Below are 15,955 nucleotides of genomic sequence, written 5' to 3'. Positions count from 1 at the left end.
CTTCTGCCTCACCACCTCTGGCTTTCTGCAAAGAGCAAGCCTGCAATTGCAACATGAGCTTCAGAGCAGAGACATGGGGAGGTTGAGAAAGGGACTGCCTTTGACCCAGAGACTTCTCAGCAGCTTTTTGGCTCTGTCGCTAGCTATCATGAGAGCAGGGACCAGGATTGCTCATTGCAATTGCAATTGCAGCATTGCCTCATTGCTCATTTCTTTATCAGAGTAAAGCAGCTGCAGCCCACAGCTTTGCCATGGGTATTGTATAGGGAGGGATTGTACATTGCCCTTTGTTGCCTTGCCAAAGGGTTTTGGAGCCTGGCAGCATCTTGAATAAATGCATTGCATCAAAGCAGGATTGCAGCCATGCTGCCAAGGCTACTGGCAGCCTCTTTATTTCCACCGTCTTCTTGAGCAGTGGAAAAACACATAAGGGCTGTCCTAGACAGATACAGATCGATTCAGCTCTGCAGCTTGGAAGATCGAAATGATGCAGCGTCTTCCCAAGGACAGTGAGCATGTCTGGGCTCCGCTCCAGCATGCTCTTCGGGGCAGGCATGTTCCCAGCCCACACTTCAAAGTCGATCAGAAAAAGGTGTCCTTCATCTTGTTTGTAGGAAGCTATGAGCAGCCTGATACAATGCTAGGTAGAATGATTGTTATACCCAGGATGACTCTAGGAGCTTTTATTTTATCCAGAGAAGTAGTCCAAGAGAAGCCAAAGTAAATTCCTCCAAACTATACGCTGGTTTCTTGGGATATTATCCACCAGACCACGTGACCAGAAGCAACTAGATACAACAGACAATACACAGACATGTTACCGGGTGGTGGAGACTCGGGGCCCCTCAGAATCCATCTTCACAGTCAAGGCAAGTTGCAGACTGCTCCCCTGCCCAGCCATGCCTTGGTGTGGAGGAGTTTTATACCCTTCAAGTTCAAATGTCTGTATTCCTGCCCATGTCTCTGAGAGAACAATCTCTTGGCCAATGGAGTAGGGAGCAGGAAAACTGAGTCATGACCTGTGATCCTTGTTCTTTTCTAGGGTCACCTTATTAGTGTTGCATGTGATTGCTAGCTGATGCATCTCAGCTCCCTTGAAACTCCCTCACCATCCACCTTCTCTCGCATATTAATTATTGTGATTCAGGCTGAACTGCTTCTGGGAGCAGAGGATCTGGGGAGGAGGAAAGTAGTGACACCCCAGCACAGAAAAAGGTGAGGGATTTTCAGGGCTCCCCAACGCAGTCAGGTATTCAAAGTGAGAAGAATGAAACATGTAGACTTGCTGAGCACATGACAGCTTTACATAACACTCCTCACCAACCTGCCCTAATTTGTTTGGGATGTAAAGTTGCCAGGGGCTCCCTTGGCCTTCCCGTTTTGGGCTACAATGTCCCATAATCCTGTCTACAAACATGTACAGCTCCAACTGGGAACAGCCATTGGGAGATGCTTCCAGTGCTTTCTTGGCTGTAAACCCTCTACTGTCTGAATTTATCCACTGACCTCAGCTTTTTCTTTGCCAACATAATGGTCCTGTCTTAGCCATGGTGGTCCAGGCGGTCCATGCACAAAGTGAGGTCTGCTTGGTAATATCGCTTGTTGGTCCAACTTTGTAGCGGAGATGATAGGCAAGCTTTTGGACAACTAGTGTATGTCAGGAAAGAAATATCTGCAGCCTGTGTTGAATCTAAATTACAATGACTGAGTCCTGTTAGGTTAACAGAATTCATCCTTTTAAAATGGGAAAATCTATGAAGCAGAGAATCTGTGAGAATGGAAATAGAATGGCACCTGCCTCAAGACCATGGTGGCTGGTATCTAGTAAGGGTGTGGATATTTGTTCCCAGGCCTGTCTTTTCCTCCTGAAGGTTTTTTTGTAGAATTCCCTCTGAGGACAAAGATGGACTTGGGTTCTGCAGAGAGTGTCCTTTTGCTGGTGAGCAGGGATTTCTGTCCCTTACTATTGACCTTCCACAGCTGAAACACTCTCTGGGCATTATTTCCACGTAGATCAACTCTTGGCTTCTCCACACACAACCTCATCTGGGATGGTTCAGACAGGGTTGATCCTGCCTTAAGCAAGGAGTTGGACTAGGTGTGGCATCCTGGGGTCCTTGTCAGCCCTATTTTTCTATGATGCTGCTAGGGATCCACAATTTATCCCAGTAATCAAAATCAGGCCTTTGATTATGGGCCTGAGACAGTTTACAAGAACTATGATGCAGGTTTTGTCATTGAGGTCAGAACTATTAAACAAGACTGTGGAGCCACTGATAAAAACATGGTTCCAACCTTTTAAGACCCACCCCCTTCCCCTAGCTAGACCCTGGACTCAACTTGTAGAATTACATTAAACTACAGCTGTTAGGGGACAATGTGGACAGTCCACCTAAAAATCTCTATTGGGGAAACTGAGATTTGCTTTATTGGAACAGGAGTCCAGATAAGCATTAGACAAAAGATGATTTACAAGGTAGTATCCATGCAAGGAGTTAAACCCTCAAGGTTCCTTCCAGCCCTCTCATAGCTTAGTGGAAACCAGTTGTGTCAAACAAAGTCTAGAAGGGGCATCTTCCACTCTGTTTGGCACTGATGAATCATAGAGGAGCTGGGATTGAAGGGACTTCCAGATGTTGCATCAAGTCCAACCCCCTGCCTGAGGCAGGATCATCCTTATCTAAACCATCCTATACACATCCATCATCTAAACTTTTAGCAAAACTACACAGTCAACTGTGACATGGCCAGACCCCCTGTCACACGTAAAGTAGGGGTGCCCCATGATCTGGAGTTTTGGGCCCTGTGCTTCAAGAAAGGTGTGGAGAGATTGGAAAGAACCCAGTGGAGAGCGACAAAAATAATTAAGAGGAAGCAGGACCCATGAGGAAAGAACAAGGGTTACTTAGTCTGGAGAAGAAAAGACCAAGGGCAGATTTGATAAGTCTTCAGATATCTGGAGGGTGGTTATGAAGATGGTGGAGATAGACTACTCGCTGTGGCTGTAGGGAACAGGACTAGGAGCAATGGACTCAAGCTTCAACAGGAAATTTTAGGTTAGAGAATGAGGAAGATCTCTCTGGCTATGAGAGTGGTCAAGCATTGGAACAGGCTGCTTAGAAAAGTTGTAGACTCTCCATCCTCCATTAGACAGACACTTGAAACATAGAAAACAAGGGTTGGAAGGGACCTCAGGACATCCCATCAAATCCAACCCCCTGCTCAAAGCAGGACCACCCCAACTAGATAATCCCAGGCAAGGCTGTGTCTACCCAGGTCTTAAAAGCCTCCAAGGATGGAGAGTCCACCACCTCTCTAGGTAGCCTGTTCTAGTGCTTTATACTGTCTTGGTGAGACAGCTTTTCTTCATATCTAACCTCAACTTTCTTTGCTGCAACTTGAGCCCATTGCTCCTTGTTCTGTCATCTGCCACCACTGAGAACAGTCCAGCTCCATCCTCTTTGGAACCACCCTGCTAGGAGTTGAAGGTTGCTGTTGAATCCTAGTTCAGTCTTCTCTTCTCCAGACTCAGGCCCAGTTCCCTCAATCTCTTCTCCTAAGTCATGTCCCCCAGCCCCCTAACCATTTTTCTTGCCCTCCTCTGGAGGACTCTCTCCATTTTGTCCATGTCCTTTCTATAGTGGGGAGGTCCAGAACTGGACACAGTACTCCAGATGTGGCCTCACCAGTGCCGAATAGAGGGGAAGAATCGCTGCCCTTAATCTGCTAGCAGCACTCCTATCAATGCAGCCCAGTATGCTGTTAGCCTCTTCGCAACAAAGGCACACTGCTGGCTCACATTCACTTGCCTGGGATGTCTTAGTCAGGGTTGATCCTGTCTTGAGCAGGAGGCTGAACTCGACCTCATGAAGTCTCTTCCAGCCAACTTTTGTATGACCCTTGATGCCTGGAAATAGACTTGTTTTCCAAGTCCATATGAGGCTAATGAAATTGTCTTTGCATTACCATGCATGCTTCAGAGTTGCTTAAACCAGCTTCCAGCATAAGAAGAGCTGTATCGTAACCTCAGAATCTTTCTCTACCCCAGATGGCTTCACTTCAATCACTGGCTGTTACACTTCCAGCTCACAGAAAGCCCTCGTTCACATCCCTCTTTCTTCTACTGGGTGAAGCTTAGATGCAGAAAAGTGACATGATACAGTAGTAGCCAGGCAAGGTAGAGGGATTTTCTTTGGTACTGAGAACATTATTGCTGAACACTTTGGAAGCCTGACCGTAAAGGCATTGGGATATTTTGAATGGAGCCTGTATTCCCACAGGCTGGCTGGAATTTGGTGGAATGGGTGCCTTTGTGACAAGCTGGACCTCCAGTATCCCCCCACCCTCCTTAGCACCAGCTTGGCCACGCTTCCAAGTCATTTCCTCTTAGGCAAATTGCATCCTAATCACCATCTTGTGATGCAGAGGAGCAGTCCACAACCTTTTTCTTGCGTGGGATGGACAGAGGAGATGCCTATCAGAATAACAGCTTCCACCTGCAGTCATACTGAAGCCATCCCAAATGGGTCATCTGCCTCCTACAGTCTCTACCTGAGCTACCTACTTCTTGTGTCCTTGTCATACACCAAATGCTTTTCTAGAATCATGCTCCTATGAGGTTGTCCATGATGAGGCATGTAGTGGATTCGTTGGAATCTGATGGGCTGTGATGTGAACGCTTCTGCTCTGGCCATTATGGCAGTTGGAACATCTTCCTACCACTGCTGAGTTTGGGGAAGAGTCCTCCAAAGACCACGGTCCCAAGGCTAGAGCAGCACGTCTTGGTAATACTTATGCCATGCCTGTGTTGACCGCTGGAGTAGACGTAGGGGTCTGAGTAGATTTAAATTTGCCCTGGAGTAGATTTAGAGGCCGGAAGGTTTCTTTTGACAGCCCCCGTTCTCCTTCAAAGCAAGCCCTACAGTAAAGCAAATATAAAATGTGTTTATTAGAATTCCCCCGTTAGGAATATTGCCAGCTAATAAACAGTATGATGTATATCTAGATGTGTGATTCTCAGTCAGGATGCCCGTTAGATGTACAAACATGACTTGCAAAGTAAACCCAGAGACTCCAAGTAATACTCCACAGTGTTTTAAAAGAACCCTGACCTATTGTTGTCTTTGCCATAAGACAATTGCTGTATTACTTTTTCCATAGTCAAAATATGAGTGAAAACCAGGAGCTGGCATTTTCTGAGGGTGCATCGAGGCTAAAAGTTGAGAGCTGCTGATCTAGATATGCTGTTTTCCTCCAAGCAGGAATAAGCCATTTTACAACTTGGAATCTCTACTTCTTATCATCCCAAGAATTTCTGACTGGTAGTCAGCCTGTCTTAAGACTGGCTAATTTTTTCAAGAAACTTCTCTCCCTTATCACTCAGTCCCCCTTACATTATCTCCCTTAGCCTCACTCACCCTAATGTGTCCTAACTTAAAGTTAACAGCTAAAAGCCCTACTAAAGTGGCTATATTGGAAGCGAAAAGGTTTCAAACTGAACACAAAAATCCACATCATGTCTCTGAACCTGAAGGGCACATACTATTCCAGGGCTGGGGAAACCAGCACTGCTTCCTAATGAAACTTCCATCCCAGAGAACCGGAGGGCGCAGTCCAGGAGCTGCAGGCATCAGGCAGAATCAAGCTCCTGTAATATGGCAAAGCAGAATTTAAGTAGTGTGAAGGGGAGACCTCAAACCAGCCTCTTTGCTTGCAAAATTCAAGCAGCAGCTGCATAGCTGAGAACTGGAAGGAAGCTGTTGAGACTTTATCTTGTAGCCAGCCTTGTGACCATGTCTACTATCAGTGCCCATCTAAATTCACAAGTGCAGTTGCCTGTGTATTCAGCTTATGTCCTTCTCTGAAGTAGCATCAGAGCCAATAAAGAGGAACTGCCTTGGGTGTTAAAGATGACCACATGGGTATGGAGGTCAGCTTTCTCTGAGATCCTATATCAAGTTGCTGAGGGTATGGATAGAAGAGCTGTGCATCTTGGTGCCTACAAGCGTGAGGCTTATCTGGCTTATCTGTAACTGCTGTCTGTCTGCTCCTATCCCATGTTAGCTAATGTGTGCTACCTTTGCCGCCTTTAACTCGGGGCTTCACTGTAGCAGGTTGGCTTCCCTTGATTTACCCCTGAATGAAAAGTGATACATTCTTTCAGGTGGGTCTTGCTGCGGGATAGAGTGGACAGAGGCTGCTAGTCCCACAGGTCAGCTGACCCTGCAGTAAGCATTATCACTTGGGTGTCTGCCACCCAGTGCATATATCGCACAATTAACTGATTAATTGTGCAATCAATTTAAACTGGCCATGTGCAAAGGAATCATTGCACCATAAAAATGTCTCTGGCTATAAAAAGAGCCAACTGGCTATAGAGAGTTAGTGCTTGAAAATGTATGTAGCATTATAGCCGGTTTCTAGCCAGTTTTAATTTGACTGTGGAGGGCACCACTGCAGGTGGCAGTCTTTGGTGTTTATCTTGGAATTCCCCCCCTTTGAGTCTTTTCTCCATCTTCAGCAGGAGCCCAGAGTAGCCTAGTTGTTGAACATATGGCTTTGGAGTGTACCTGTAGACTTGTGGGGGAGCATGTGCTTTAGGACACATTGCTGTGATGGGTCCTTCTACCCTGAGCTAGAATCCTAGAGAAGTTGGGCTCTTGGGCAGTCTCATCTAATCCAGACCTCTTCTGAAGCCAGGACCATCCCTGTCTACATTGTCCCACACAGGCAGTTGCCCAACTTGCCCTTAAATTTCCGAGGATGGAGATTCTAGCACCTCTGTGGGTAGCCTGTTCTGATGCTGGACCACCCTCGGTGAGAGAGTTCTTTCAATATCCAACCTAGCTTTCCCTTGCTGCAGTTTTAGTCCCCTACTCTAGGATCTGGAGGTACCAAAGTCAGGGTTGGCTTGATGGTTAGACCAGTGGTTAGATGCCTGCTAAATAACTTCCTGGACAGAACAGGTGGGGTTTGTGAAGCATGGTGAATTCGGTCCCAAAGCTAGCTGAAACATCTCTCCTTTCTAATCTGCCTATGTCTTTACCCAATGCTTCTGTTATCCAGTCCAGGCATAGAACCAGGCTATGCCATATGCACTCTTGTTCTCCTGGCCTGCTCTGATTTTGGCATTCACGCAGTGCTACCGTTCATCGTTCTCTCACTGGAGCCTGCCCCTGAGAAAAGGGGTGGGTGGATTAAGAGGTAAGACAGGTTAGTCTGGTCATATATCTTCCCAGAGTTTCATAGCTATGGAAGCTTTGGCAAGAGGTTGCTTGTTCCCCAAGTGCCACCTAGCTGTTTCCACAGGCTGGGAGCTGACTCAGTCGTTGGCTATAAATCTTCCCACAACTCGAGTAAACAGATTCTAGCCTAAAAGGGAGCAATGTAGTTTAGCCCAAAGAATCAGGACCCTTGGATGCTTATTCCTCTGTCCAAGCAACTCGCACTGGGGGGCCCCGATGGTCATGTCACTTCCTCACTCTCTTCGCAATGTTGTTATCAAAGGATTCCCTTGAAATTGCAGTGCAAAATTACTTAATATTAAGGCAGCTTTCTGCATGGGGGAAGTGTCTGGGCAAGTATCGCTATTGCATTGTTCTCTTAAGAGGCATTTTGGCAGCTTTGCCTTCTAGGTCAGGGGATAGTTAGGAGTTGGTGAGGCTTCGAAAGCCTGTGTTTGCTTCGTGCAGGTTAGAGTTGGATTGGGTCAAGAGAACCAAGCCTTGGAGTTGGCCATTCCTAGGATACAAGCCAGTGATGCTCAATCAGGGTGCCTTAAGATCCTTTTAAGGGTGCACATGATACTGTACATGCAAACACCGACATGTGACTCCCAAGATAAACTTGGAGATTTCAAATAGGAATCCATTGTGTGCAGAATGCTCTGAGCTGTTTTGGGTTTTCTGAGGTCTTTACAACAAAAGAACTGCTCTGCTGTTTTTCTGTTGTCAAGAAACAAGTAAAAGCTAAGACCTGGAATAATCCCAGGAGAGGCCTTGAGTCTAATGAGGTTGACAACCACTCCTGTATAATCAGTCACATGCTTTAGGAATCCTGTGTACATCCAGTGGTAAGGTCAGAAGGCTATGGTTTTCAGGGCCTTGTCAGGTGGTAGCTGTAATGAAGATGGTGTCTTTCCGTAGGCCCTTGCTACACATTACATATATTACACAGTTCACTGGTAAATTGCACCATAAATATAGACTGACCACATGTGCATACTAATAACCCCACACAATAAACTGGTGAATCATGCAATAAATGTAGACCGGCCACATGTGCAAAATAATATCACAAGATAAAAAATGTCCATTCCAGCGATAAAAAGAGCCAACCCCCTATAAAGTCAGTGCTTGAAAATGTATAGGAACTCTCTAGCTGGTTTCGATCAAGCTTTCATTTGAATGAATAGTGGGGCCCTTGAAGTCCTAGGCGGCTTCCTTTCTCCATTACAGGCAGCAGTAAGAAGAGCCGCCCTTGCTTTGTGTGGTAACTATTCAACTCTCAGGTAATGTAGGAACAGGTGCTGGGTGCTGCTCTGGCCATGGGTGGGTGTTGGGCTGAGATGGGAAAGACTCAATTTGGAGATGTCTCTACAGCCCATATGCAGCTTTGAAATGGTGGGTTCCAAATTGGTAGATAAGACGCATCTGTTAGATGAGGTAATAGAGCTTCTGCGTTTATGTTCTGGAAAGCCCAGAATTCAAATGCCTTCTGCGTTTACCAGGTCTGATTTGATGAGGGCTGGTAACAGACACTGGGGCAAAATGCGATTGTAAGAGTGTCTAGAGAAGGTACGTCAGATGCCGTTTACTGGGCCAGACCATAGGTCCATCTTGCCCAGTCTCCTGTCTCACAGCAGCAGAGTGTGGACGTTGGGAAAGAGTGGACTGGTTCATATCAGGGGTATAGGTTGTAGCCGTGTTGGTCTGAGGACGTAGGCAGACAAGTTTCTTGGGTTTAAAAGAAGATATGGGGTTTACCAAAAGAACCTTGTCTGCCTAGTTCTGACCAGGGTTTTTCCCGCTGTTCCTCTCCCATTCGCAGCCTCCAGCATTTAAGGTCTAGGAAGTTCTGGTTCAGAGGCCGTGCCCCACACTCCCGTACTCAGTAGCAACTAATGCCCCTCTCCTCCAAGTACGTGTCCGATACATTTGTGAATCTGGCTAAACTCTCAACTTCCAGGACATCTGGTGGCAGTGTGCTCCACCCTTTAATGAGATGCTGGTGAAAAGCAACTGTCCAGTGTTAGTTTTAAACTTTCTACCTTCTGGTTTCATGTTGTGACCCCTAGTTCTTGTCTGGTGAGAGAGAGCTGGTAATAAATCTGTACAGACTTTCTCTTTGCCATTTTGTACTTTGTAAACCCTTCTTATGTCCCTGCTCAAATGTCCCTTCTAAACTGGGCAGGTCTGGCTTTGTTAGTCTCAGCCTTGTGTGGAAGCCCCTTCATAGCACTTGTCATCCTTATTGCAGAGAAGGTAGTTCTTGAAATGTTACTATAGCTCCATTGCTTGCGTTCTTCCCATGCTGCTGTCCCCAAGCGCACTTGGCTTGTGCCGTGGTGGGTCGGTGTGGGGCCTGAGTGCTTACTGAATGGCTAGTGGTTGGGGGGGAAAAACTTCCAGTGACCTCGTGTATATTCCTGTGTATGCAAACTCCTGCATCAGCGTAGCTGTCTGCATGAATAGTGTCTGACCGTGCTGAGAGCACGTTTTCATTGGGTGCCGCCAGTGCACTTCCCGTGACTCATGAGGGGCAGACATGGCCGCATTTGAGAGGACTGCAAAGTCCTGAAGGAAGCCACATGAATTATACAAGAGCCGCCCCGCTGGTCTCCTGTTTCCCTCATAAACCAATATTTAATGGGGTGCCAAGGGATCTTTTTCTCAGCAGATGGGAGCAAAAGAAAAAAAAATGCCTTGCTTGACTGTTTTTGTAGGGTGCTTCCTTTTTAAAATTGCAACAAGGTAAGGTGAGTGATGCTTATTGAGTTTCTTGCCTCTTCCCTTTGCCAACCTTTCTACAGCCTATTTGGAGCCCAGTGGTGCCTGTAACTTGCATTTCCTCCTGTCTTTTAAGAGTTGTCGAATTCTCATCCTGTATATTTTCTTTCAGATGCCTTTGTTTCTTCCTCTCAGCCTGTCTCTCTCTTTACGACCTCACAAGGCAAGTCTGTCACCTTTCTTGTACGCTAATTAAAAAAGAAAGAGAGAAAAGAAAAATGTTGAGAAAGAAGGCTGTAACTTGGCCACAAGGCTTCCTATTGTTCATGACTTATCGTTTGAAAATCACCTGTCCAGAACCCGTCCCTGTATGTGACATATGATAGCTGATGGCTAGCAGTCTAGTTCACGCACACAAACAACTCTAGTGGACTCCAGGGACTTGTGGACAAAGATTATAGAAAATGAGGGCTGGAAGGAACCTCAGGAGGTCACATCTAGTCCAACCCCTGCTCAAAGCAGGACCAGCCTCAACTACATCATCCCAGCCAAGGCTTTGTCTAGCCAGGTTTTAAAAACCTCCAAGGATGGAGATTCCACCACCTCTGGATAACCTGTTCCAGTGTTCTATCAGGTTTTCTGCTTCGTTACAGCAGTTATCCAGGATTGCCACCAATGCCAGAGATCTGAGGACTACACAAGCAGGGTTTCCATGTCAAGGGAAGGCCCCTGAGATTTTCTGGTTTGGGTGAGGTCAGGAGAGATCTTGGCTGTTGAGGAAACCAGCCACCTTGCTCAGTCTTCCAACCAAACGAAGCTGGTGAGAGGCAGGCACCAGACAGGGCTGGCTGACCTGTGGCAGGGGTAGCTGCTCCTTCTGGCATTTGCTGGGAAAATCGATGCATGTTTCTTGGGTCTAATCAAGCTCAGTGCTGGAAAGGGGACCTGACAGTCAGGCAGTGCATCAAAGGAGGGTGGACTTGATAGCTTAATACCCATGAGCCTCTCTGTGACCCTGAGGTCAGGGTACTAGCTTAAGCACTGCAGCATGGAGCCCGTAGCTACCTCTGTCTTCACTAAGGACTGTGGTCCATGCCATCTAGGTCGTGCCCAAGCTTCCTAGTAGAGCTAACTGGGGGTATATCTTTATGAGTTGCAATCACCTCTCCAGATGCGCATGTAAGTCAGAGCTGTGGAGAGGCTGTGGTAGAAGCTATCAGTGGAGAACCCGAGCTTGCTGTGGTCTCTGCAGGAGTCTGACATTTCCCAGCATGCAGCAATAAACTGAGCAGAGTTCAGGAAGGCAGCTAGGTGGGGTTTACTGGAGGAGCCCTGATACCAGCATAGGCCAGGGAGGGCTCTGTTCACTCGTCATTGCATCTCATTCCATGCCTGGTCACGGGTGCAGGTCATGCCTTGCAGCAGACAGGCCTCTAAAGCTCCATAGCTTGCAAAAGAGCCACAGCTGCATAACTACGAGTTCATCAGGGAGCATGAGGTGGGACTGGATGCCTGTCTGAGGGCTGTATTGTTGCTGTGATTCTCTACCCTTAGCGTACCAGCTCTTCCGAATCTGCAGAGATGATCTGCGAGCTCATAGCCATATTGGACAGGAGGAATTTCAGCTAGGCAAAACTATTCCAAATTGTGAAATTTAATTCTACTTTCCATTCCATACTATAACAAAGCTGTTGGCTTAGCTGGGCTGGGTAAATGCCTTGTTACAGATTTTTTTTTTTTACACTCAACCATGCCTCCTACAGTACAATAGCTTGTTTGTCTTCTTCGAAGGGAATAGATACCCCCATATCAACCGCCTTTGTGTCATATCCCTGCGTTACAGTCCTCCGAGGTACCACTCACATAGAGGTTGAGTGCATTGCATAGAGAAAAACCTTTAGCCAGTTCCCAGGTAGACTTGGCTAGCTGAGTTCCTTAGCTGTAGTTTTCTCAAACTGGAGAGGGCAAATCAGCCCTTAATTTTCTGGGGTATTCTTATATCCATCCAGCTTCTAAATTTTCAGCCCAACCTGGGAAATCTGACACGAGACACCGGAAGAGATCAGAAAAGGTGTTTGAAGACCAATTTTGATGTAGCAGGGGCTTCTTGGAAAGGTACGGCTTCCTCAAAGCCCAAAGCCTAGGTCGTGTCTGAGCCACCAGTTAAACATGGGCATGTTCCTGTCGAGTCAGGGTGTTTTGAGTGATTCCAGGAGCACTCTCATGAGTGAGATGTCACGGGCACATAGGACAGTCAGAACTCCAGGACTTGCCTTAGCGAAGCAGAAGGTTAGAACAACCTGTAGCTGGACATCTTCTGACCCTTCCTCCCGCCGTCCCCCTCTCTCCCCCAAAAGATAAAGGGGAAGAAAGCCTGTTTTGATGAAAGAATTGAAGGGGGGAAAAAAGCCTGCTCTGCAGTATCAGATAAATTCTGAATTTGACCACCTTGATTAAATTCTCCATTCGGCACGAGTGTTATCAAGGCATCTGGAATAGGAAGTTGCAATCCTGAAATCTCTCTGGGGCATTGCTGGGAGCCAAGCTGTTAGCCAGTTACAGCCTTTTAAGTAAAATAAACATTTTTCTTTCAACTCCTCCATTTTTCCTCTCCCCTCCACCCCGGTTACTAAAAGCAAACAACAGTAAAAGTCCTTTGCAACCCAGCTCGACTGCAAAAGTGCCCGCTGGCAACTTCCTATCTCGGGGCTGTGCCTGTCAGCTGCTGATATTGCTTTGCACGTTTTTTGTTTTTAGCTGTCATTAACGTCTGTCATATCTGCTTGGATTTAAAAAAATAATAAGATGCGCAAATTAGTGCTATAGTGGGAGGGTGGGGGACAAATCCAGGTTCGTTCTTTTTCAGCTGATTTTCTTGTTGTCTTGCCTGTGCTTTTGAGTCAAATGTCTTATCACCCTATTAAAGTGGTTCCCAGAATCTAAGCTACACCAGCTCATTGTAGGTTTCCAGCAGAACATTTTGATTTCTTTGAAGTAGCAAAAATGCTGGAGCTGAGATCTGAGTGGTGTTAGTAGGATGCAGGAGTTTGGAAGAGGGGCCAGGCTTCAGAGGGACAGTGTCTGAGCCGAATACCACCAGCATAAGTGGAGCAAAGAAAACAGCAAACACCTGGGGTTTAACTCCGTTTATACACCAAAATTGGGGAGTAGTGACCAGGGCCTCTTGTCTTGAAAGATGACTACAGTGATCACTTCATATACATCCTCCAGATGCTGTCTTTTTGAAACTCCTTCTGTTTTTCCTGAAGTACCAGCCCCTCTCCTAGGCAGGTAGTGGATCTATGTCAGGCGTAGCTGGCAAACCCCTTGACCACAGCAGTAGCCAGTACAGGTCAGAACAGTGGATCACACAATCCCAGTATCTCTTCTCCAGAGCATACAGTGCTGGTTGGACAGAAGTGACCATCTAACAAGATTTCAGCTTTCTGTACAATGGCAGCATGGCTGAGTGCTGGTAAAATAAAAACACAGGAGGAATTGCTTAAAACATCCAGCTTTTCATGACACCTTTACATATCATTAAAAGGCTCCATGCTAATTTCTGTTCACCATGGCTCCAGTTCTGCAGGAGATCAATCAACTAGGTGAACCAATAGTCCAGAAGGGATCTAATCTAGTCATTCCCCCCACCCCTTATTTAATGGTTCCCTTCCTGATCCGTAAGGAAAACAGAGCGTTTCCCCTCTGGAAACAACTTGCCAACCCTTCCGCATTGTCCAACGTGACATTTGATTCAGTAGGATGCTGTTGGCAGTTGTAGTAGATGTCTTCTATTCAGCGCCTAAAGTGTCCCATGAGCCTTGTTGCCCATAGCTCCTTGCGGTGAGATGCTCCCTCTGAGATACACTCAGATTGGTGAAATCCAGCAACATCTTAAGTCTTTGCTTCAGGAAGAGCAGGTTTTTCCAGGTCCAGAAGTCCTGCCTGGAAGAGAGAGACTCTGACACTCTTGATTCTATAGAAGTTGCCTGTAAAAGGTGTCCACCTCGGGTTCTGGCAGCTCTGTGCATCTCCCTGAGAGAACGCAAGGTGGTACTTTGCATTCATTTCTCACAACTGGCTTTTGGGAACCTTCTCCACAGATGTCCAGTGTTGCAGTTCTAGAAAATGTCCCAACTGCATTTGCCATTTGAAATGTTTGAGGTCAGGAAGGAATTTTCCTCCATGGTCAGACTGGTATGGACTTGGTGTTTGGCGGGGGCTGCTTCTGTAATGGGGTGGGGCATGACCTTTTACCTGGGATCTCTTGAATGTGTATATTAACAACCTTTTATAGAAGCAGGACTTTGGCCACCGTGGTTCCCCCTGCTTTACCTGTGGCAGGTTGGGGTGTGATGTTTTGTATTGTGTTAGGGTCGATGATAGTTTTATGAGGAGTTTTTAAATTATGGATTTGTATACGATGGGTTAGGTTAGGTAGGGCTGATCCTGCCTCAAGCAGGGGGTTGGACCAGATGTGACCTCTGGACGTCCGTTCCATCCTGACTTCATGAAGACACCCCAGGCAGGATTCTCTTATTACTCTAGTTTTGCCTTCAGTGGGAAGGAAGCTTGGAAAAGCTCTCAAACAGGTTGAGTGAACACCAAGAAAAACCTAGTCACTAGGTTCTTCCTCCACCTTTCCCCTTCTTCCTTCATTTGTCTGGATTCTCTGAAAATCAGGGAAGGATACAAGGAAAATTATTTCCCTTTACTGATGTAACTTTTGTTAGGTGGAACATCAGCTTAATTCCTGTGTACGTCCTGTCCAGCCTTCTCAACTTGCATTTTCTACCTCGAAGGTACCATGGGGACTAAGTTTTGTGTCGTTGGAGCTGTGTTGTGTATCAGTTAGAGACCTGCTAAAGGGTGGTGGCCCCCCCACAACTGTTTCTTCCACACTTAGCACCATCTTCATATACAGCAAACAGCTCATATCCATGCACACTTTAAGTTGGCCAACAATCTCTCTTGTTTGTGACCATGCTGGTGGTGTGAATGCTGTATTGGAAACAAGCTTCAGTTGTGTCACTCTGTGTTATCTGGGGGATGGTGGAGCAATGTAACATGCGATGCCATCAGATGTAACTGAGGCCTTCCTGTCCTTCCCGTGGGCAGACATAGGCAGCCCCCCTCTGTTTTACCTATGGCAAATTAGGGTGTTCTTGGTGGTTTCGGGCTTTGTGCCTGGTAGTTGGGCGAGTAGGTTGTTTGTGTGGTTTTTATTTGGAATAAGCTAGACAGATACGTTTATGGGGTGATTTAGATAGGGCTGATCCTCCCTTGAGCAAGGGGGTCAACCTAGATGACCTCCTGAGATGCCTTCCAACCCTAGTCTTTGATTTTTCAAACTCCATTAACATCCTAATAACAGATGATTGCCATGCAAAGTAGGAATATACCATATTCTCTCACCCCAGAATGTAAAGCACACTTGTTTTTGAAAGGTAGAATAAGATGGGGGTGAGTAGTAGTAGTAAGAAACTGAGTAGCAGCAGCAAGGGATCCCAGCCTGTTCAAAGCTCCCTGAGTTCCCTGCAGATTTTACATTCACTTTTGCCTTCAACTGGGGAGAAACTACTCTTACTGTATTTATCACATATAATGTGCAGCGCAATTTACAGCAGCTTGTTCTTGTGGGTGAAACATGCATAGCATATGTGAGAAAATATGGTATTTGTGTTAAACTTAATTGGCATGTTGCTTCCTTCATCTGGCTGGAAGTGGCCCAGTTTTCCAGACTCCACAGATGAGCAGGAATGAACGCCTAGGTGAAGGATAAACTATTAAAGCAAACCTATTTGTTTTTCCACTTTAATTATAAGCCCCACATAGTATTAGTTTGCAAAGCACTTGGTGCTATAGTAAGGTATTTCTCTGCATTTTAGCTTTATTCAGATGAAACTTGGAGGCTTATGCTTTGCTGCATTTGTGTGCATGTGAAACATGCCAAATTTTTAATGCTAACAGGCTCTTCTGATCAGCTCCAGGGGAGGCGAAGCATCTTG

Source organism: Crocodylus siamensis, chromosome 6 (genome assembly GCF_052110815.1).
Source record: "Crocodylus siamensis isolate JL-2025a chromosome 6, ASM5211081v1, whole genome shotgun sequence".
NCBI lineage: Eukaryota > Metazoa > Chordata > Crocodylia > Crocodylidae > Crocodylus > Crocodylus siamensis.
This window is presented reverse-complemented; position numbering follows the sequence as displayed.